We start from the raw sequence: 11,315 nt of genomic DNA, 5'->3' as shown, positions 1-11,315 counted from the left end.
TTCCCCGCGCGCTGCTGGTGAGGCCGCGCTCCAGCCCGGGCGCCGGGGCGCGGGTCAGGCCGGGGTCCTGCCGAGGCTCCTTAGGGCTTCACCGCACGGGGCTCCCACCTCCGGTTCCTGCCCCGGCCTGCACCTTGCGTGGGGTGTGCAGCCCGCGGGAGCCCGGTGACAGGGCCCCGGTGAGCACAGGCCTGCGGTCCCCGCGGCCCACGTTCTGGGGGACGGAGAACCGGGCCACGCCTCACAGGCCTGTGGATGCTCATGGGGTTTGGAGCCCAGGAAGGGCTCGGAAACGTCCTGAAGATGGGTGGGGGGCGGGGCGCTGTGTCCCAGACTTTAAAGAAAGATAAACAGCCAAAGGCATGTGAGAATGCAAATAAAATAGAGCAGTTCGGGGCCTCGAACAGGGGCCTGGTGTCAGCTAAGTGAGGCTGATCATTAGCTGCTCCCTTACAGCCGGGACCTGCACAAACCTGGAAACTTAAAACAACCCGCCTCTTCCGACCCACCCCTGCCGGGTCCTAGAGCGTTAAGTCACCTCATACTCCATCTGGAGTGATGGCTGCACTTGTGCGACACAGGACAGGCGCCCCGGACGACACGGGCCGCGGCTGTGCTCGCTGTGGCTTCCGGAGGCACGTCTGCACTGCAGCGGTGGCCTGGGCTGGTGGCCTCTTGGCTTCTCCCAGAAAAGCCATCTTGGGGAGGGTCTGGGGGGCCGAGGGCACCCAGGCCAGCGGCAGGTGGGGACTCCCGTGGGCTCCAGGGCCAAGGGCCGTGCCAAGCGGTCGGCTTCCAGAAAGTCCTGAGGGTGAATTAGAAATACCTGGTGCCTCAGCTCTCGGGTCTGTGAAAACGGGGCTGCCCTTGGGGCTGGGGCTTCCTGGCCTTGTGACGAGGGTCTGATGGGAGTCCTGAATGTGCTTTGGCCTCCATGCACCCGCAGTGCACAGATTGTGGACTTAGATTCCCCGGGGCCCACGGCTGGCAGCCGCCAGCCTTCCTGATGCACAGGCTGCCCCTTCACGTGCCTCTCTCTTGCCTCCCCTCCTCTGTTCTTGTTCTGGAAGGGTGATTCTCAGTGCAGCTGCAGAGATGGGCCACTGCGTCTGGGCTTCAGATGACCCAAAGAGGCAGTGCCCCTCGGAAACGGTCAGTAACTGCTGTTTGTAACGACCGACCGCTGGCCGTGTGACTGGGGACCTGGCTTCGCAGTGGGCGCTCAGCGAGCTGGAGACGTGGCCGCCATCTGCCGGGCGTGCAGCCTGCGCCAGGGCCCCGGGCCGCTATGGACCCACACGTGCAGGCTCATCGTCCGGAATGGCCCATGTCCCTTGCCCGGGACACAGCCTTGGCATCTGGACCTCACCGAGGAGGCGGCCGCGTTTGTGGGGCTGTCGGGAACCCGGATGTGACCGTCCGGAGCTGAAGCGAGCCGGGCGCCAGGACTGCAGCGGAAGGAGGCACGTCTTCCAGTTCAGCACGGGCTGTGACTGGCCAGCGTCGCTACCAGAAGCTCCTGCGTGGACACGGTGCTGGGTAACCGGTCGGTGCTGACCGGGAAGTTGAGGTGGGGCAGTAAATGTGCCGTGAGGGCACGGACCCGAGACCGGAGAGCCAGCCGGAGATGCGAGGGCGCGTCGTGGCCGCACAGACCGCTAGCGCCCGCGGAGACCTGTGAGGAGACCCAGATGACGTAGTGCTGGTTCCCTGTGGCCGCCGTGACGGGACCGCGGAGGGCCGCGGGGGCTGAGGACGTCTCTTCTCGGGCCTGGAGGCCCGGGGGCGTCCCAGAGGGCCAGGCTCCCTCCGGGGACAATCTGCTCTTTCCTCTCCCCCTTCTGGTGGCTGCTGGCAGTCCTGGGCTGACATGACATCACCGACCTGCCTCCCTCGGCACGTCTTCTGCCCACGCCAAGTCGCTGAGTTTCTCCTCTGCAGACGCTTGTCCGCTGGGATCAGGGCCCCACGGACAGGCCAGATCGACCGCCTGTCGAGATCCTCAGTGACATCTGCAAAGACCTTTTTATCCAAATTGCATCCATTCACAGGTTCCAGGGGACATGAGCCTCTGTTGGGGGCCCGGAGGCGTGGTTGACCACGCCATCTGACAGGCAGAGCACTTGGCATGCCCTTTACCTTGGAAGTTGGGAACCTCCAGTTCCCCCGGGCCGTGGCCCACGGAGCCCTGAGCACGTCAGGATTGCAGGGCCGCACTAGATCGGTGTTCCCCGGACGGGAGCAGCGTGACCCAGGGAGCAGCTCACAAGGTCCCATCTTCTCTAACCTTATTTTATTTTGAGAGTGAGAAAGTGTGAGCAGGGGAGGGGCAGGCAGAGAGGGAATCCCAGGCAGGCTCCGCGCTGTCAGCCCAGAGCCCATGCCGGGCTCGAACTCAGCAACCATGAGATCATGACCTGAGCTGAAATCAAGAGTCAGACACTCAACTGACCGAGCCCCCCAGGCCCCCCCACGTCTGTGTTTGTAAAGTGTCCCGGACGGTCCTACCTGGGAGGCCGTGGGGGAGTGAAGGCACAGCCTCAGGAACTACTGAGCGGCCTGCTCTCCGGTCCGGGGCCGCTGCGCACAGATGTTTCCGCGGTCCCCTCTGCTGCTGGGCAGGGCCAGCTCCGTCCAGCTCAGGGCCGAGCCGGGGCCCCAGGGGTGGCCAGGGCAGGGCCCCCTGTGTCCCACCGCCCCCCGCTGCAGGCACACAGCAGGAGGGGGGGCCCAGCAGGAACACCCCAGTGGCTTCTGAGCCGGCCTCCCAGACTCCAGGACCCCAGGACATCGCGGAACCCGCGCCCGGGCCCCTGATCCCGGGCCCCACGCCACCGCCCCCCGCAGCCTGCCAGCCCTCTTCCTGGAACCGCCACGCTGAGGGCCTCCTGCCATGCTCCGCCGCCTCCCTGTCCTCAGTGGTGGCATCTGGATGGCCCGGAGCTGCAGGTGCCTCCCGGCGCCCCCCCGCCTCTGCCCTCGCTCACCTCCAGTCTGTTGCTAACTGCAGCCAAGGAAAACCCTGGGTTCTAAGCCGGTCCTTGCCACTCCTCCGAGTGGGGTTTCCGGTGTCTCCCTGGAAGACCAGGAGCCGCCAGTCACAGCACCTGGATTGCTCCCTCCTGCTGACCGGGCCCCGCTGGGGGCAGCTTCGGTTTCCTCCGCTGGCCTCAGGGCCTTGGCACTCGCTCCCTTCGCCTCACATGAAAACTGCCCCACAGATACTCGGGGTGTTGCCCCCTCACCTGCCTCAGGCAGTTCTTTGCTCAACGTCCTGTCCTTGCCGCCTTACTAAAAATTGCAACCTCTCTGTCCCTGTCATGACCTGTCCTTATGCACAGCGTTCTCAGTGGCACTGGTTTCTGCCCGATGCTTTATGCCTCCCCGCTAGGACGTAAGTGTCATTTATGTCTAAGCTGCTGTGACCCTAGCACACAGGTGCTCAGTCGGCCCCCGTCGCACGGACCAGCTCCACGAGGGAAGGAAGGTTCTGCTGACTACGACGTGTTGCAAGTTAACGCCTGTGTGGACGTTCAGATTGTGACCCCCTTGGGCCCAGATCGGAAGCCTTTTGCAAACAGTATTGAGAAGCTGATTATCTTTACAGCTGCCCTGCCCTTCCGGCCCCAGAGTGGACCCCGCCTGGGCCACCGCCCCTTTCCTGGGGACATTGTTTCTGCAGTCCTGTCACTAGACACCTCCCGCCCCGAGAAAAGGGGGCTTTGGTGTCCTCCCTTCGCAGACGGCACACAGGCTCCATCTGGCGGGCGCGGGTGACGCTGTGGGATTACTGTGTGGCAAGCAGGTCCCTGCCTGCCCTGGAGCCGAGTCTGTCCGGTCTCCGCGGCAGCACCCCACCTGGCCCCACCAGGAGCCGGTCGCTCGTCTTGAAACTTGAACATCTTCACAGAGCCATCAGGATTTTCCTACTCACCCAGTGGCTTTAAAATGATAGAATATAAAGCAAGGCTCTTTTTTTTTTCCCCTTTAAGTTCATTATTTTGAGAGAGAGAGTGAGGGGAAGGGGCAGCAGAGAGAGGGAGGGAGAGGATGCCAAACAGACTCTGTGCGGGGATGGAATCCGTGATCCGTGAGACCAGGACCTGAGCCCAAGTTGGACGCTCAACCGACTGTGCCACCCAGGCGCCGCAGGCAAGGCTTCTAACAAAAGTCTTTAAGGTTAGGGGCACCTGGGCGGCTCAGTTGGTTAATCATCTGACTTCAGCTCAGGTCATGATCTCACGGCTCGTGAGTTCAAGCCCCGCATCAGGCTCTGTGCTGACAACTCAGAGCCTGGAGCCTGCTTCCAATTCTGTGTCTCCCTCTCTCTGCCCCTCCCCCCTTTCTCTCAAAAATAAACATTAAAAAAATTTTTTTTAATCTTAAAGTTTAAAATCCCATTGGTGGGGCGCCTGGGTGGCTCAGTCGGTTAAGCGGCTAACTTCGGCTCAGGTCATGATCTTGCAGTTCATGAGTTCGAGTCCCGCGTTGGGCTCTGTGCTGACAGCTCGGAGCCTGGAGCCTGCTTTGGATTCTGCGTTTCCCTCTCTTTCTGACCCTTCCCTGCTCACACTCTGTCTCTCAAAAAATAAACATAAAAAAATAATAATAATAAATGATAATAATAATGAAACCCATTGCCTTCCCTCCCCAAAACGCCACGCACGGAGTTAGCACACCAGCAGGGGTTAAACCAAGACGTGGAAACATTCAACCAGGCTTGTGTGTGGTCTCTTAGGGCGACATTATTCGTAATAGCCGAAAGTTGGAGAAAACCGAAATGTCCATCGGCTGCTGGGGAAGAATAAAGTATTTCTGGACAAGACACCCAAAGCACAGGCGACAGAAGCAGACATAGGTGGGCGGGGCCGCCCTAAAGCACGCAGCCTCTCTGCCCGGCGAGGAGGGCGCAGAGGACAAGGTGGCCTGCAGGCTGGGAGGGTTGTGTCCAGACCGCGTATCCGCTCAGGGGTCGGTGTCCCAAGTGCGCCAGGGGCCCCGGCGCCAACGCAGCCGGGTTGGAAGATGCACGGAGGACCCGAGCAGACACGTCTCCAGGGCGGACTCCCGGACGGCACAGACACGAGGAGATGCGGCCCCTCACCAGTCAGGATGGCGAAGGCCAACGACACGGAGGACAGTGGGCGGGTCCTCAGCCGGTCACGAGTACAAACACCCGCAGCCCCGTTTCTGGGTGTTCGCCCACAGGAAGCGCCGGCAGCATCTCGGAGGTCTGCACGCCCGCGTTCGCGGCAGTGGAGACGGGGAAAGGACCGAGTGTCCACGGACGGGTGGACCGGGTGTGGGGGGACGGGGTCAGAGGGACACGGAATGTTCCGCCACAGAGGAGAAGGAAGCCCGGCCGTCCGCGGCGGCACAGACTAAGCGGGGGGACGCTCCGTTCCGTGAAACAGCCCCACGCCGAACGCCAGACGCCGTGGGATCCCCCCGGCACCCGGACCCTCACCACGCCGGCCGCCTGGAAGCCGAGAGGACTGGCTGCCAGGGGCCGGGTGGGGGAGGGCGGCTGTGCGCCCCGCGGACAGGGTGGCAGGTGTGTCCGGGTGCCTGTGGCCACCATTTCACCGCACGTGTGCCTGTCAGACCGCATCGTGCGCCGGTAAAACCACACGCCGCCTAAACAGACACAGTCCTGCTCAGTCATGCCACAACAGTGCTGGGACACTAAGAAAATTAAAACAAAATAACGAAAACAAGTGTTCTTCACCCGCCCCGGCGGCGCTGGATGGTCCCTGTGGCCCGGGGCCCGTTCCTGGCCCTGCAGGCTCCAGGCGCCGTGAGCTCTGCGCCCGTAGGGCGGCCTGGGAGCCCCGGGGCCGACTGCCAGTTACTGAGCCTGCGGGTCACGACCGTGCCCACGGCGAGGGGGCTGCTTCCCAGCGAAGTTTCTCTCCTCTGTGCAGAATTTTCATCCAGCTTATTGATGGAGCCTTTTTCCTTTTAGGCAGACTACCTTTTAGGGCAGTTTTAGGTTCAAAGCCAAACCGTGCCCGGCGCACACGTTCAGCGCCCAGAACAATGTCATCGGGAGAGAGCCCAGCAGCGGTGGACTCCACGCGGGTTCCCGCCCTGGCCTCGCCTCCAGCGCACGGCTCTGTCCCCCCAGACCCGCAGCCCCCCATGGCTCTGGCAGTGCTGGGCCTCGGGGCGGAGTCGCCCGCCAGGCAGTGGCCAGCGCGACCCGGTGCCCGGAGGCTGCATGTGCCCAGCAGCAGGGGGCGCCGTGGCGCCTGAACACCGGCCGGGCCGCCTCCAGGTCAGGTCGGTCCCCCTCTTACCCCACCGCGCGGTTGTTGTGTGACTCTGTCTCGTGCTTTGCTTCGTGTGGCACGTCAGAAGCCAAGTTGAACTCGTAGTGAGAGGTCACTGAGTTTGGAGCCGGGAACCTGCTGTGACCTTGTGGTGTGACTCTGTAGACAAAGTCACGGAGCCACAGGACCAGTGCCCAAGGCGGAGACCGGAGCCCTCCCGGGAGACGCACCGGATGCCCCACCCGCCGCCCCTGTGGTCTGGGACCCCAGCGCCAGAGCCACGGGACATTAACCCATCTCCCGGGGGCCGCGCACTGGGGGCCTCATGCCCAGCCCCTGCTCCTGTGGGGACCCGGACCCGTCACCTCCCGCCCCCAGCCCAGCTCCACCTGCCCTTCCCCAGGGCTCTGTGACACCCTGGCTTGGGCGGGTCACGGGTCCCTCTGACCCCAAGCCGTGTCTCCCCCACAGCTGGTCTCGGCCCTCCTCTGTCCTGTGCCCGGTGGTCGCCGCGTCCTGTCCACACACGGGTGACTCGCGCCTGGGCCTCCAGCTCACACCTTTGTGTCCCACCGTCCTTCGTGTGCACTTTGTGCACTTGGACACCACAGGGCGCGCCACCTCCGTGTCCCGGACGCACACTCAGACGTCCCGCCACACTCTCCGTGCCCCCCAGGCCCTCGGCCTCCTCCCTGGCGACTTCTGCAGCTGGAAGCCCACTCGCGGGGGTGACTGACGGGGTCTGTGTCCCTGCTAGCTGGCAGCGCCGCCAGGAGAGTGACCGGCGGGCACAGCCGCGCAGACACTGCTAGGAAGGCCGGTGGGCGAACAGAGTGACGGAAGACGAAATCTGAAACGAATATGATGAAAAATTCATCGGCTACATTATTACGGGCCGAAGACGTGAGTACCCTGTTCCTTGGTGAAAGGTCCCCCGGAAGACGAGGCCCCCGCCCGTCGTTTCTAGAACACTGGCTGTTTCCTACCGTTGGAGCGTCTCAGACTCCACGCCCCAGTGGGGCCTCCGGGCTCCTCCCCTCCGTCCCCCTGAAGTCATGGCGACACTCAGAAGTCCTCTCCCCTTTCCCACCTCCTCGGGGCACTGAGATCCCCTCCCCCAGGGCTCAGCAAGTCACAAGATGGACCCCAGCACCCACCGTGCGGGCTCCCTCTTTGGAAGGACGCAGATTAAAGCAGGAAGGGCGTGTGGGCTGGGTCCGGGGAGATGGGCGCCAGCCTCCAGATGACCCTCGGCTTGAGCCTTGGGGACAGCACGTGTGTCCTCCGGCAGCGTGGGGAGGGCAGCCCCAGGAAGCTCACCAGTGTCCTGCCGTCCCCAGCCTTTACTGGCTTCGGTCACGTAGGCACATGACGCCCATGACTGACCTCACTTGCTTGTTCTGCAGCCCCCGTGGCGGCCACCAGGCACAGCGGGGCCCAAAGCCCCGGGGCACGGGGACAGGGCCTGACCTGATGGGGGCACCCTCCTACCGGCCAAGGCCGCGGGCACAGAAGACACTCTTCCCAGGTGGGATGTGACAAGAGCTGCAGCCTTCTCCAGCCCCCAAGACCTTTGGAAGATGTGGGGCTGGACCCCCGGCCGCCCAAGCACGTGGACCCATCTGGACGTTGTCCCGGGAGGTTGGGCCTGGGCCTCGGTGGCTGCGGGGGCCCCAGCACAGCGTCTGCCCATTTCAGTCACAGGCCGATACTCCCAGGCTGACAGGAGGGCGCTCCCCGGGCCTGGCACCAGCAGGGCCACGGCGACGACCTGCCGCCGGCTGCCTGCACCGTGAGGCTGGCTCTGGGGGGGGGGGGGGGCCCCGGGGGGGGGGGGGGGGGGGGGGGGCGGGGCAGCTCGGGGGGGGAGACTGGACCTGGTGCCCTGGGGGGCCGGAGGGTCCCAGTAAGCGGGGCTGGGGGCACGCGCTGCAGGGAGTGGAAGCCCCTGGAAGGTGGTGTGGAGGCACAGAGCTGGCGGGAAAGCGGGGACATGGCTTCTCACTGTGGTGTTGGCGACAGGCCGTTGTCTGAGCCTCCGTACAAGAGCGTGTCCGAGTGTACGAGGCACCGGCCGTTTATGAACAACTGTCCACAGGCTCGGGGTCGCTCAGTCCACCCAACGGCGGGGGGCGGGGGGCGCACCTGAGGAGACAGGAATTATTATGGCCCTGATGGAAACACACAGAATACAGGGTTTTTTCCATCTTTATTTATTTTGAGAGAGAGAAAGGGGAGGGGCAGAGCAGGGGAGGGGCAGAGAGGAGGAGACAGAATCCCAAGCAGGCTGCACACTGTCAGCAAAGAGTCCGACCCGGGGCTCAAACTCACGAACAGTGAGATCATGACCTATGCCAAAATCAGGAGTCCAAAGTTAACCGACTGAGCTGCCAGGCGCCCTGCACAGAAAACCGTTTCTGACATTGAGCAGAAAGGGGGCTCGTGTAGGGACGCAGGCCGAGGACCCTGGGAGCCCAGAGAGAACACAACACCCTCACTGCCCTTGGCCTGACACCCCAGGCCAGTCACCTGTGGCCAGAGGGTTGGCCAAAAGCCACAAAATAGCCCTGAATCCACAGCGCTGGGTCAGGCCCAGGCTGGTGGGGCTGCACCTCCGGCCTCCCAGGAGACACTGCTGGGAAAGGGGCTGGGACCTGCCCGAGGGCACTCGGTAGCCCGGCACGCAGGGGCAGGGTGAACCGCCAACGGCCCCCAGCGCTGGGACCACGCCCTACCAGCACCCTCGGGGCTGTGTGGCCTCCCCGGGGAGGGTGGCAGAGGCTGGAGCGCTGACCCGAAGCCCTGAGGGCAGGAATAGGAGGCCACCGGCTTTGCGCCCAGAGCTCCATGGCCTACAAGGAGTGGACTCCTTAGGAGGATGTCCATGTGTTTGAGACCTGTGCTCCCGGGCCCCCGAGGGGTCACGGGTACGTAGCCCAGAGGGTGGCGGTCTTGTGACGGAACTGGGACTGGGTGGACTGGGCTCAATCCCAAGGAATGCAGAGCAGGAGGGGGACGGAGGAGGCCACGAAAATCTAGGTTGCCCCTCCGACACACAGTAACGTCGTTCCCCTCAGAGTCAGCAGGGAAGGGGAAGGCCTGGGGCGGCGGGGGTGAGGGGGGCGCTGTCGTAGGGGGCACGCCTGCTCCGGGGCCTCCCGCACCGTCGTGGCCTTTCTCCCCTAGGAACCTGCCACCTGCCGCTGACGGCACCCAGCCCTTGGCCGCGCCCGGAGCCCCGCAGTCCCGCCTGTGGCCGGCAGGGGGCGCCGGGGTTGCACGGGCGCGGTCCGCTCGAACCGACCAGCGTTCTCTTGCGTGTGCGCACGCGCACGCAGCCGCCCGCCCCTCCACCTGCTCCACCAGCCGGGCCGCAGCACTGGGACGGCCTCACGGGCATGTCACAGGCTGCGCTGTCCCCAAAACTTGGAACACGCTTATTTTACTTCCTGTTAAATGTTTCCAGAAAAGGGCGCCTGGGGGGCTCAGTCAGTTAAGCATCAGACTTCGGCTCAGATGGCTCAGGTCATGATCTCACGGTTCGTGGGTTCGAGCCCCAGTCCGAGCCTGGAGCTGCTTCCAGATCTGTGTCTCCCTCTCAACCCCTCCCCTCTCATGCTTGCTCACTCTCTCAAAAATAAACGTTTAAAAACATTTCTTAAACATGAACATGTGCACCAACACGTGGACCCCTGGCTCCCGCCTCCCCGAAGCCCGTCCTGCTTCGTTAAATCCAAGCTGTGCGCACGCCCCGCCTGCCCACCTGCACGTCACCGTCACCCCACATGTCACCGTCACCCCGCGTGTCACCCCGCGCAGCGGAGGAAATGACACCTGGTTGCGAATAACTTCAGGACGAGCACCCCGTTGGCGTGGGGGAGCCACTGCCCGTAAATCATGACCCGCCGCTTCTCTGGGCGGCGGCCTGGTGGGCGTCCCGGGTGCCACCTGAGCGGAGCCCCCCTTCCGGGCCGTTCCTTGGCGGGTGAGGCATCCGGAGCCCGGACAGCGAACCCCTTCATGTGAGATGCCGGCTTGCTTCGGAACCCGGTGGAAGCTGGGCCCCCGGGCAGGATGACGGACAGGCTGCTGGCCCCCGGGGGGGGGGGGGGGGCACGCTGGGCTCGGAGGGCTTCCAGGCCCAAAGCCACGGCGCCGCGGACGCGTAAGCAGCGCGTGCCCTGGCGGTCCCCACCGTCACCTGTGCGTGCGCCCGCGCCCGCCCGAGGACAGTTCGGATTCTCTGCTCCTGCATCCGTCCAACAGAGCCGCGGCGAGCGGGGGCGGTGCTGGCCCGGCTGCAGGTGCTGAGCCCCCGGGGGCTGACGGTCGCCACGGCGCGACTCCGGCCAGCGTGCCGGCGGATCGGGGCAGACGGAGAGAGGGCAGCGCCAGCCCCCCTCCAGGGTCAGGAACCTCCGCAAGCGAAGTGTGAGCTGAAGTCCCAAACCTGAGTAGCAGCCGGCTCTGCCCAGGGGACGGGGACGGCAGGCCGCGGCGCAGGGCCGGGAGAGAGCTGCACAAAGGCTGGCGCAGGACTAGGCAGCGGGCAGAGGTGGCAGAGGGGCCGTGCGGGCCCCGAGAGTACCCAGGAGCCACCGAAGGATCTGGAGGGGGGGTGGGGGTTTCCAGGATCAGATCTGCATTTCCACAGCGTGCTAGCACAGCGCAGCGGGACAGGAGACACGCGGTGACGGGTGCGCTGCCACCCCGGTGACACCCACCGCCGAGGGTGCGGCTCTCAGCCTGTAGTGGGGCGCGTGGGTCAGGGCTCACAGCAACCCCAGGAAACAGGCTGCAGGCATCAGGGCTGACGCCCGAGCAAGGCCCAGGTCACCCGGCAACTGGGTAGTGACCACACTCGGCAGAGCCACCAAGGTTGGCGCAGCGGCCTGCCCCGTGAGTGAGTGGCTGCCCGTCTCTCTGGCAACGCCTGCCAAGCCGGCCACCAGGCAGTGCCTCCTCTGGCGTTTCAGGAAGTTGGGAACCAGAGCCGACGTTTTCAGCTTGCTGTGCCCCGAAGGGGGGGGAAGGGTTGGAGGG

Source organism: Suricata suricatta, chromosome 2 (genome assembly GCF_006229205.1).
Source record: "Suricata suricatta isolate VVHF042 chromosome 2, meerkat_22Aug2017_6uvM2_HiC, whole genome shotgun sequence".
NCBI classification, from domain to species: domain Eukaryota; kingdom Metazoa; phylum Chordata; class Mammalia; order Carnivora; family Herpestidae; genus Suricata; species Suricata suricatta.
Note: the sequence above shows the minus strand (reverse complement) of the source record.